Raw genomic sequence first — 13,845 nt, 5'->3', positions numbered from 1 at the left:
TATTTCATTATTTGCAATCAAGACTAGAAATACTTGTGTTAAACTTTCCGTGCATATGATTCTAGCTAAAGTACACCAAACGCAAATACAATTTTAGAATACGACGACAGACCCATGCTATAAATAAGGTACTATATTTTAGATCTTTAAAAAATGCGCGCAAAGATTTTCTTTCTCTTTTATAATTGCTTCTTCAATCGACACAAACATATTATACCGTTTACGATATCAGAGTTTGACGTTGCCAAGCACACAAATCCAAGCAGAATAGTTAATGACATCATTATTGTCCAATGCAAAATAAGCACGAAAAAGTACGGGAATTATGATTATAAAACTATTAACCGGTGTAATAGTCTTTGAAACTATTGACTGGCAAATAGTCTGTAAAATGAAATTTCACAACTATTTCATTATTTTTTAGATAGAAAAAACATACTGAGGTATAATAATTTTAAATATTTCATCTGAATTGTAACGTCTTAAAGGTAAATTGGTGTTAAAACTAAATCAATTTCATAGAGTAAATCACAATAACGTGAAACAGACAGATTTCACCAATTTGACAGAAATAATTTTTAAATAGAATATAGGGAGAAAAAATCTATAACGTACTCCATGTTTCACATATATTAAAATATTTGACGTAAACAGTATTGAATATATACATATTTCACGTCATATTTAACCTTCTCATTCGTAAAAATGAAATTTTTACTCCAAGGAAAATAATGGAAGTGGTGCGTTTCTCAGGTATATTTTTTTTGTCACTATCATTGGACACTTTTTCTTTTCACTTGTCATAAAGGCTTATATATATTGATTTTACACATCAACATTTTAAGCTATCAGGCAATTTCAAACATATATTATGGTCTTCCTTTTTGTGTGCGTATTTTTCCTCTGGTGTTTCGTATTTTGTGCACTATACTTTTAATACGCCCGTCAAAATTTTGACGGGACGTATTATGGTATACAAATGTCGTCTGTCCGTCTGTCCGTCTGTCCGGCGTAAACATGTCGCACCGTAACTTGAGAACGACTTATCCAAATTTCATGAAACTAAACATAGTTGTTTCTTATGATGGTCAAACGATCTGTATACTTTTTGGTGAAAATAAGATTAAAACTTTTTGAGTTACGGGACTTAGTAACTAAAACAGGTGTGTGTTTTTTTTTCACATGTCGCGCCGTATCTCAAAAACAATTTATGATTATTGCTTAAAACTTTACACACTTCTTAGTTATATTTATCTTAAGCTCTGTATACTTTTTGGTGATGATGCAAAATTTTATTTTTGAGTTATTGAGTATTTTGTAAAAAAAGGGGGAGGGGTTTTTCACATGTCGCGCCGTCTCTCAAAAACGATTTATGATTATTGCTTAATATTTTACACAATTCTTAGTTATATTAATCTTAAGCTCTGTATACTTTTTGGTTTTGATTCAAAATTTTATTTTAGAGATATTGAGTTTTTTGTAAAAAAAAAAAAGGGGGGGTTTTCGCATGTCGCGCCGTATGTCAGAAACTATTTATGATTATTGCATAAAAATTCACACACAAGACGACGGGCGTATCATGCGCTCATGGCGCAGCTGTTTATTTATTTTTGTTAAGTGGCTCATACTTTACCAATGTGAATAAAAAAATAAACATATTTTTTTGTATAAACTTTAGGATCGATGGATGGGAAGACTTATCTTCAGCATGTTGCCAAAGAGTGGAGGCAAAAAAGCACTGAGGCGAAAGAGACCTATTCTAAGCAGGCTGAGGAAATAAGGGCCGACCCATTCAAGGGACAAGACAGACAAGGGGTGATTGCCTTCAATCTGAAGGCAATACATGCAGCGGTAATTTCTTATCTTCAGTGAATTTCAACGAATACAGATTTCCAAGAAAATAAGTTTATGTACTTTTCATTCTTATTACATGAACTAATTGTAATGATATAGGCAGTAATTTTACCAATATCAGATCATTAACATTGTCATGGTTTTGCCCCAAGCATATATCAAAACTAACAGATCAGATCAAAAGGTCATCATCTTATTAATCATAATCAGATTGAAATGTTACCTATTAATAATTAGGAATAACTCAAAATTATTACATATATATTTTATGATAATCACAAAAAAAGGAACAGAGAAGACATTTTTAAACATCACATTACATACACACACAATATAAATAATGTACTGTGTTACATCTCTAGATAAAAACCTTCGAGAAAAGGAAACACCAAGCCACCGAAAGCATTTTATACAGCCTAGGTGTTCAAGTGTTCTAGAGCGCTGAACACTAGACGCTAGGCGGTGTTGCCACGATATCAAACCTCGTCAAGAGAAGAAAACAATTTGCATCCACAGATTTAACATTTTTGTGCTGATGTGCTGATATTTAGAAGAATATGTACTAGTATATAAATCAGCCTTGGTGGATGGATGGATCTATCTTAGAGTTGTCACTTAACAATAAAAAATGATCGTTTTCGAATTTATTTAATGCGGTGCAGAACCTTTGTTTTGTAAATAAACTCATCATAGATACCAGGATTAAACTCAACTTACATTATGTATAATTTTGTAATTGCAGTGTGATGTTCTGGAATCAGTGGGGTTTGAGATAGGGGGGTTAGGAGTTGACCCGACGGAGGAGGTGAATCCAGTGGTGTTTGCCTCAAGAGGAGCATTGCCGTTTTTTAACAGGAAAATGCAGGACAATTTTCAAACTTATGTGACAGGTATTTGATGTAAATGCTGAGTGTTTAATTTTTTTATATATAGCTGCTATAAGGAAATCTTTGACTCTTATTGGTGTTTTTTGTTTGGAAATGTTAATTTGTAGAAACGATTATAAATAGCAAAATTGATTGTCAAGATAAAAATTTCGAGATTTGACAATTGGTATTTGCTACTTCTCTGCTGAGTACCTGGCATACAGGAGTAGGGGAAAATACTGGTAGTTTCGGAGTCAGAATAATGCCGCCTAGGTAGAAATGATTTGTCTTCACTGTTACCTAGTGAACTAGCACGTAAAAAGTCATCATCATCATCATCATCATCATCGTCATCGTCATCGTCATCGTCATCGTCATCGTCATCATCGTCATCGTCATCGTCATCGTCATCGTCATCGTCGTCGTCATCGTCGTCGTCGTCGTCGTCGTCGTCGTCGTCGTCGTCGTCGTCGTCGTCGTCATCATCATCATCATCATCATCATCATCATCATCATCATCATCATCATCATCATCATCTTTTTTTAACAGGAAAAACACAAGTTGTCTCTCTAAATTTAGAGAAGAAAGATCTCCAACAGCTGGTGAGGAAGCAAGTCAATTCTGCATGGGGTTAGTAATGTAGAGAGAAAAATTGAAGATAAAATAAACACACATCTGATATGCTTTAAATGAAAAAATCATTACAATAAGCAACATGAGTTTACTGGAGGTTAAATTATTGATAACAGTCAACTTGATTTGCGTTATTTACAAAAACACGATAAAAATGCATCAAAAGGGGAGTATCTCTATTCATTAGATTTCCTTAATGAATCTTATAAAAATTAATGTTTTGTATGTTTTTAATGAGACATTTCATTATTTGACTCAAACTTAGACTCAGAACAGAAGGAAAATATTTAGCTTTTAGTGATAGTTGTCCTGTTGCTAAATGTTCATTACTATTCTCTTGTTTCTACAAATAATCACTATTTATATATCAAAGGATCTAATTAGTAAAGTAAATGCTTTTTTCTTTCCCTTACTTTAGTATATTGATTCCTTGCTTCAATTTTTTTTTATATTATTAAAGCAAAAACATCCACTTCAACCAAATGCCCATACAAAGATGTCAAAGATGGAAAAGTTGATGTGGAGGTTACGGGATTGCCAGACAATGTTGGACTGAAAGATCCTAGCTGGTACGGAATCAAAACCCTCAAGGCCTTGCTGCATTCAAATATAGAGTTTAAAATTCGGTAAACACTTTAGCATAATGTTGCATTTAGACACATATAAGATACAAAAACGTATTGATATAAAAGATAATATATACATTCTCTCTTTTCAATTAAGAATTGAATGCTTCTTTTCTTTTTTGGCGGGATTAAAAACCATTGCCCGAAGTGCATTTAGTATGAAGCTTAGCCGTGAAGTGCACTTGGTATGAAGCTTAGCCGTGAAGTGCATTTGGTATGAAGCTAAGCTTGTGGCGAATCACGTGGATAGATAAGCTATATTTAAAAAAGAAAAGATTTGCTTTAATTACCAAAGTTGAAATTTCAATAAAAATGTTTTACGCGGTTTTTCAACACTGTGCCAAAAGAAAATGTAAAAAAAAACATCTCTTTTATTTTTAGTTGTGTTATACAAGCATTAAGATGATGTACAAATAGTATAAGTTATATAAGTCAATTCTGCTGAAAGCCCGCCGTCGGATTAATAGAAAAGGCATCATCGGAGTTTATTAGTAACACATAATTTACAAAGTAAACGATTAATGCAACTGCACTAGAATTGTTTGTATGTTCGCTCTAAATGAGCATGAAATATTTGCAACTGGACAATATGTAATGTTAGTCATAAGTTAATTCATATGTTACAGATTAAATTTGCAATTATGATACTCATTAACAACCGGCATTGAACAAACTAATGCTTATAAATGACTACCTCATCAACTGTATCCCCAATGATAAAATTGCCGTAAACGTTATTTATTTCATTAAGGACATACATGTATTAGCGCTTAAGGACGTGAGACGTTCTGGCGTTTAGCAGTAGACACATTTTAGCGAATAACAATTATTGGACACGTATGGGGATTTTGAAATCGGACATCTTTGGGGGTTATGAAATCGGAAATGTTTGGGCAATTTTGAATTTTACGGCACGTTTTGGGCGAATGGACACGTTTGGGGGAATTATACACGTTTGGGGGGATGGACACGTTTGGGCGTGTTTCATATATATGCACACATAAAATATAAAACATAAAACATAATAAAAGTATACATTTTAAAAATATAATTGGATTATTACATGTACTATATGTTTATGGCTTCACTTAAAACCAGGATATACACTTTATTTAATTCTTTTTTATATAATTCTTTCACAGACAAAATCAACAGAACCAAGCCATAGATGAAGGTATTTTGTTCTACATTAGAAAATGATTATTTTTTTTATATGGTAAATTGAATAAAAAAAAAGAATGAGGGCTAGGTTGATCAGAGGCCTCAGTAGCAAACCTACAGAAAAATCAAATCTAAAAAAGATAATAATTGACTAAGATTGTAAGTTTTTCTTTCGAATGTGAGTGGTTTCTTCAGGGCAGTTTTGCTTCATCTTCATTGAATATTGGCTGCCACAACATGACCACAAGTTCTGATTTTGGTATCAATACAACAAAAATCAATCAATTGACAGGCTTTAAGTGGTTTACCTAAGATAGATGCGTTCACCATTCAAACCCCTGCACAATCTTGTCATCAGCTGAGAAAAACAATTTAGGTGATCGTTTGTTTACCATCCTTTTTTTTCTTCAACACATTGACACAATTAACCCAAAGTAAAACGGTTATCCAATGAACACATTTTTATCTGTGAACCATATCTGTCTATCTTTGAAAATTCGCATACTGGAATTTATTCATCTGCTTGTTAAAATGGTATTCTTAGCAATTCAAAATGTATGCAGAAAATGTTCGATAAATTAATTTTATATAATATTCAGCATAAAACCATGCAACTGCATTCCAGTTTATAGGGATAGTCACCACTTAACATTTACCAAATTAATGACGAGTAATTTGAATATTCTTCTGACAACTAAAGTAATTACCTAGCACCAATCTGACGTATTATATTATAACCCTGGTACCTTTGATAATCATCACCCTTATTTAGTGTCCACCGTCTTTTTTTCTTTGTCTTAAAACATTTTTATTTACTGATCCAAATCTCTGAAACCCATATCTGGCTATTGTTTTTAAATTCGCATACGGGAATTGACCCATCTGCTTATTTTCAAAGGGTAATTTCTTATCATATTATCAATATGCACAAATGTGCTTGTGTGTCCATAACTTAAACACATTTACTTAAGGCATTCTTAGCAATTCAAAATGTATGTAGAAAATGTTCGATAAATTAATTTTCAAGAATATTCAGCATAAAACCATGCAACTGCATTCCAGTTTATAGGGATAGTCACCACTTAACATTTACCAAATTAATGACGAGTAACTGAAATAACACGAATTAGCGTTTTAAAAAAAAAGTATATTTTCCTTTTCTTTGAAATAGTTCACAACAACACTGCCTTGGAAAAACCAGGATGTAGCACAGCTGGGAACAGTATGTTTGTGAGCACAGGTAGACAAAAAATATTTTAGGCTAATTAAACAAACATGACCATAAGAGCTAAAGTAATTACCTAGCACCAATCTGACGTATTATATTATAACCCTGGTACCTTTGATAATCATCACCTTTATCTAGTGTCCACCGTCTTTTTTCCTTTGTCTTAAAACTTTTTTATTTACTGATCCAAATCTCTGAAACCCATATCTGGCTATTGTTTTTAAATTCGCATACGGGAATTGACCCATCTACTTATTTTCAAAGGGTAATTTCTTATCATATTATCAATATGCACAAATGTGCTTGTGTGTCCATAACGTAAACACATTTACTTAAGGCATTCTTAGCAATTCAAAATGTATGTAAAAAATGTTCCATAAATTAATTTTCTAGATTATTCAGCATATAAACACAAATCTGCATGCAACTGCATTCCAGTTTATAGGGCTAGTCACCACTTTACATTTACCAAATTAATGACGAGTAAGTTGAATATTCTTCAGACAACTAAAGGTCATGATATTTTTCAGTTGTTAAAAGAACACAGGAAAGCAAAGCGAGAAATGAAGGTATAAAAAAATTGAGTTTCATTATTTATTTTGTAAATGGCTGTATTTAATTGACAGCATCTATATGATTTAGCTAAGGTAGAAGGGTTCACCATTCAAACCCCTGCAAAATGTTGTCATCAGCTGAGACAAACAATATAGGTGAGTTGGTTTACCATCCTTTTTTTTCGTCTAACACATTGACACAATTAACCCCAAGTAAAAAGGTTATTCAAAGAACACATTTTAGTCTGTGTCATTTTAACTGAACCCAGGGATGCTTATATTATTTTTTGTTTTTGTTTTTTAATGATACAATCTATAAACGGTTTTCTACGTACATATGTAAACCATAGTTTGTTGGATTTTCCATTGAAAAAGTGTGACGGTATCTACACATACCCAACATTTTTTAACTTGGTAACTATAACATGAATTAGTGTTTTAAAAAAAAAGTATATTTTCCTTTTCTTTGAAATAGTTCACAACAGCACTGCCTTGGAAAAACCAGGATGTAGCACAGCTGGGAACAGTATGTTTGTGAGCACAGGTAGACAAAAAATATTTTAGGCTAATTAAACAAACATGACCATAAGAGCTAAAGTAATTACCTAGCACCAATCTGACGTATTATATTATAACCCTGGTACCTTTGATAATCATCACCTTTATCTAGTGTCCACCGTCTTTTTTCCTTTGTCTTAAAACTTTTTTATTTACTGATCCAAATCTCTGAAACCCATATCTGGCTATTGTTTTTAAATTCGCATACGGGAATTGACCCATCTACTTATTTTCAAAGGGTAATTTCTTATCATATTATCAATATGCACAAATGTGCTTGTGTGTCCATAACGTAAACACATTTACTTAAGGCATTCTTAGCAATTCAAAATGTATGTAAAAAAATGTTCGATAAATTAATTTTCTAGAATATTCAGCATATTAACACAAATCTGCATGCAACTGCATTCCAGTTTATAGGGCTAGTCACCACTTTACATTTACCAAATTAATGACGAGTAAGTTGAATATTCTTCAGACAACTAAAGGTCATGATATTTTTCAGTTGTTAAAAGAACACAGGAAAGCAAAGCGAGAAATGAAGGTATAAAAAAATTGAGTTTCATTATTAATTTTGTAAATGGCTGTATTTAATTGACAGCATCTATATGATTTAGCTAAGGTAGAAGGGTTCACCATTCAAACCCCTGCAAAATGTTGTCATCAGCTGAGAAAAACAATATAGGTGAGTTGGTTTACCATCCTTTTTTTTCGTCCAACACATTGACACAATTAACCCCAAGTAAAAAGGTTATTCAAAGAACACATTTTAGTCTGTGTCATTTTAACTGAACCCAGGGATGCTTATATCATTTTTTGTTTTTGTTTTTTAATGATACAATCTATAAACGGTTTTCTACGTACATATGTAAACCATAGTTTGTTGGATTTTCCATTGAAAAAGTGTGACGGTATCTACACATACCCAACATTTTTTAACTTGGTAACTATAACATGAATTAGCGTTTTAAAAAAAAGTAAATTTTCCTTTTCTTTGAAATAGTTCACAACAGCACTGCCTTGGAAAAACCAGGATGTAGCACAGCTGGGAACAGTATGTTTGTGAGCACAGGTAGACAAAAAATATTTTAGGCTAATTAAACAAACATGACCATAAGAGCTAAAGTAATTACCTAGCACCAATCTGAAGTATTATATTATAACCCTGGTACCTTTGATAATCATCACCTTTATCTAGTGTCCACCGTCTTTTTTCCTTTGTCTTAAAACTTTTTTATTTACTGATCCAAATCTCTGAAACCCATATCTGGCTATTGTTTTTAAATTCGCATACGGGAATTGACCCATCTACTTATTTTCAAAGGGTAATTTCTTATCATATTATCAATATGCACAAATGTGCTTGTGTGTCCATAACGTAAACACATTTACTTAAGGCATTCTTAGCAATTCAAAATGTATGTAAAAAATGTTCCATAAATTAATTTTCTAGATTATTCAGCATATAAACAAAAAATCTTCATGCAACTGCATTCAAGTTTACAGGGCTACCACTTAACATTTTCCAAATTAATAACGAGTAATTTGAATGTTGTTCAGACAACTAAAGGTCATGATATTTTTCAGTTGTTAAAAGAACACAGCAAAGCAAAGCTAGTAATGAAGGTATTTCTTTGAAGTCATAAAGAAATTGTGTCTTATTTTGTTTTGTAAATGGCTGTATAAAATTGAGTGGCTATTCCTAACCATAATAGGAATTTGATTATAATTCGTTTCGCTGAACTAGTACATCGTATTTTTAGGTCGAATATAGCCCGCCTCCTTGTACTGGATTTCCTCTCTGCGTTAAAGAGCTGCTGTAGGCCTTAGTCTGTTTTGATATCTTTGGTCGTGTTGTTGTCTCCTTAACACATCTACTGTCCTAATATAGAGAAACTTATTCACCGTTAAAAAAGGTCTACTAGAAAAAATTTCATGTGAGTCAACATGGTTTAAATATTTATCAAAGGTACCAGGCGTATAATTTGATACGCCAGACACGCGTTTCGTCTACATAAGACTCATCAGTGACGCTCAGATCAAAATAGTTAAGAAAGCCAAAATACAAAGTTGAAGAGCATTGCTAACCCAAAATTCCAAAAAGTTGTGGCGAATACGGCTAAGGTTATAAATCTACAGTCAACAAAGTTGTTCCCCTTAAATAATGAAATAAGCCATTCGTTCTTCATTTTTGAGAAAACTTCAGGAGATAAAAACATACTATAAGATGCAAAAATGATCAGCAATATATATAAGAAATAGATAGAAAAAATTCTTTTGACAATTTATATGGGTCATTGTCCTAAGATGATTTTTTTTGTAAAGTTGATATTCTTTAATAGTCAGTTTTAAATACAAATTACCAGTCTATCGTTATTAGAATAGAAACTTACAAAAAGTTTTTATTTGTCTATTATAATACAGTATTCTGTCAACTTAGGTTATGATATTTTTCAGATGCTAACAGAAAAAAGGATACGAAAGAGTGTAATGAAGGTATAACACTAATTCATAAATATATTGTTCTAGTAATGATACCCCCGCTTTAAAAAAAAGGTAGGGTATACTGTGTTACCTCTGTCTGTCCGTCAGTCCATCCGTGCCATGAATATTTTCGTCGCATCTTTCCCAGGAACTACATTACAAAGATTAATGAAATTTGGTTTCAGGTTTTATATAAGTCAGCTGTACCGTGTGATGCGTTTTCAGTTTCATCACTCAACAACTTCCTGTTTACCGAACACTTGTATCATTTTACAGATGATAGCCAAGTTGAAAATTTTCCTCATATTTTTCTTAAAGAACTACAATACAATGATTTCTGAAATTTAGTTTCATGGTTAATATAAGTCAGCTATACTGGCATGTGATGCGTTTTCAGATTCATCACTCAACAACTTCATGTTAATCAAAATATTTGAGCGGGGTTATCATCAGTCAGCAGTAGCTCGTGGTTTTACTTGTTATTTTTGTTAATGGCTGTATTAAGTTTGAGTTAATAAAACATAACGCAAACTTATTATTATTTTTGAAAACTGAAGTATTGAATTTCGCATAACCAGTATATAGTATTTTTCGTATTGAGTGGTAGTTACTAAAACATAAAAGGACTTTGATTAGTTTTTTGAAAACTGAAGTATTTCATTTCGCTTAACTAGTATATTTGTCGGTTTCATAACAAGTGAGAATTGGATATCACTTTGGTGAGTTTCTTATTACTATTTGAATTAAATAAAGAGAGTTGATTTCAAGTGATATCAAATTTTCACAATTTCTTAACCTATATCGCTTAAAATGTTGATCTCGTCTTTTGCACATTCCAGTATGACATAATTTGTCCTTTCCAGTGACAACAGACATTTTAAGACTTTTTGTACGCTTCAGAATGTAATAAAATTTTACCAAAAAAAGTTTTCTAGTTAAATTGTGTGAGTATTTTGTATATTATTGAAGAAATCACAGAGATGTATGTTGCCATGAACGAAATGTACATCGTCTTAACCTTTGAAAGTAATCAATGATCTAACGATAGCCAATGGAAATGCCGTAATATCGTCTTGTGATACTCGATTAGTCGATCAAAATAAAGCAGATTTTCGTATCACTTTTCCGCATCAAACTCCGCGCAGGTTAACATAACAGGCCACATCCATAGGAGAAATTATCTTTCACATTAAGTGGGATTACTAACACATAAAATGAATTTGATTATTATTTTTCAGATGCTAAAAGAAAACAGGAAAATAATGAGAGTACTGAAGGTATAGCATTAAAGTCATAAAGATTGTTTTCTAGTAATTATTTTTGTTAATGGCTGTATTAATTTGAGTGGCAATTACTAAAGCATAAAATGAATTTGCAGTCTTAATTCACGCTAAACCACAAGTCCTACTGCATTGGCTTGTAAAATTTCTGTTGGGATTGAAAAATTCTTCGAGCCAACAGAATCCAACTAAAATTTTCAAAAAGTTGAGCTTCTGGCTTGTGGACTCAAAAGTCAAACGTGAAGGCTGAATTTAATTATTAGAATTATTTTCATAACAGCGTGGACAAGACTATTTCATAGTGCGCTCAGGTTATTAATTAATAAGGTCAGATTAGATTAACGTTGAACTTCGTCTGTTACGCCCACTTGCCATATCGTTCGTGTTATAGACATTTAAACTGTGGGGTCGGCAAAGGTTCTAAACGCCTAAATGAAATAATACGAATAACCAGCAGATGTCTTAACATAATGTGTGTTGGTTTAAATATTGAATACTTAAACTTTCTTTTTTTTTCTTTTCTTACATCTGCATACTTATATATACTTATAATTATTAGGTATGTATATAAAGCTATACAATTTGGCGTATAACATAAACATTTATATTGAAGTTTCATTTTCATATAGGCACAGACTTATCTTCCGAGGACATCGCTTTGCTGAGCCCACTACTATTGGATACTTCAAAACAGGAATTGTTTGACCCTACAGAAGGTTTTTATCAATAAGTTGTATAAGTACTTTACCTTCCCTGTTAAAATCAGTATTCTCTATCTGAATACAGTCCTGTTTTCTTTTATTTATTTACTGGTTGATGTTTACTCAAGCGTTAGTGACATGATAGATCACTTAAAATGGAGAGACCTCACACCCAGAAGAACAGATGCACGCCTTGTCATGTTTTACAAAATTACATACCATCTCATCGCAATCACATAAACAGATAGACTAATACAACCGCTCAGACAGTCCCGGAACATGCACACACTCTCATACCCACTCTCATACCAGATTCCATCCTGCAGAACACATATACAAGATGTCCGACTTTATGCCTCACCTACGATAGAAAGTGTGTTATGATATTTCCTCTGTGTTTCCGTTCTCCTTTAATTTGTCTGCTGGTTCCAACATATACGAAAAATTGCTGAATCAGTTATTTTTTCGTTCTATAACTTAAGTTTGCCTTGATTAAATGTAAGGAAACTTATACACAATGCTTATAACTACACAACAAAGATCAAGATCGAATGCGGGTGGTGTCACTTTCACCGTTTCCAAGTTATATCTTTTTCTAATGAATACATATATGCAAGCGGAGGCATCATCTGTGTGCCATGGACACGTTATTTCCCTATTCAAATCCTGTATTGCCTTGAAATTATTGTTTGTCTGTACTAATTTCTTTATTTTTTTATTCTTAGATGAACTTTATACCATTGAAAAGATAATCAGAGAAAGGAAGAAGAAAAACAATAAGACAGAAGTACTAGTGAAATGGGAAGGCTACTCAAAACCATCATGGGTTGATAAAACAGAAATAAAAAGCATCAAGGAATAGATTAAGATTTATGTACAAAGCTATATCTATGTAAACAACAATAAATCAAAGTACTGAAGTACTGAACATCGGATGACCGCAGGTTCTTGTGGATGGTCAAAAGCACATGTCACAGAAATAGATCACATCTCTATACCTGAAACTGAGGTTAATTTACAGAGATATATTTTTTTCTGATACAAGTTCGTGCATGGATGGTGAATAAATGACAGGAAGTTCAACTGCACCGTAATAACTATCATATTGTAGTGATACAAATCAGTATACCTGGGACTATTATACTAATATAATAATAGTCCCAGAGTATACACTGGTTTGTTGTTATATATTATATTAATATTACGGTTGCATGTATATATAGTTTTCATCTATTTGTATATCATTCTATTATACTATTCTAATTATAGTGCAGTGCAAGTGCATGGTGGACACTCTTCTGTAAAAAAATCGATTTTTCTAAAAGATTGGATATGAGAAGCCATTCATATTTTCCCGCAAAACAATAATAGAGTTATCGGTCCTTGCCGGGAATGTCGCAAAACGTTCTTGAGATATTCTTCCGTAAGCTTTAACACAATTTTTCGGTACGTGTGCATAGATATCATCAATGATTTTTTACTTTTATGTATATAACTAACGACAACACATTTTCATATAATTAATTTGTGTTTTAATAAAAATATTTATAGGAGTATCCATTGAAAAAATGAATTTGAAACAAGCGATAAGTAATGTTATTTTGCACTAGATAATGACCGCGGATCTATAATTTTTATGGATCGGTTGAAAACCCAAAACTAATTTGCATAATGGAAATTTAGGCGATAGCAATACATCGAAATGACCTCACGGTCATCGCGATGTAAAAATGGGCCAACAGTAACACAACAAACACTGCAATCCTGACATGGGACAGACACAATAAAATTAAGCTGCGCAACAGTTACACACATTACTCTTTACCTACCTGGGAAACTGGTATAACATCACAACGTTTACATCAAAATGCCTTGAGTGTGTAGGTGAAGGTAATATCC

This window comes from Mytilus californianus, unplaced genomic scaffold, assembly GCF_021869535.1.
Source record: "Mytilus californianus isolate M0D057914Y unplaced genomic scaffold, xbMytCali1.0.p SCAF_10, whole genome shotgun sequence".
Classification (NCBI taxonomy): Eukaryota; Metazoa; Mollusca; class Bivalvia; order Mytilida; family Mytilidae; genus Mytilus; species Mytilus californianus.
Note: the sequence above shows the minus strand (reverse complement) of the source record.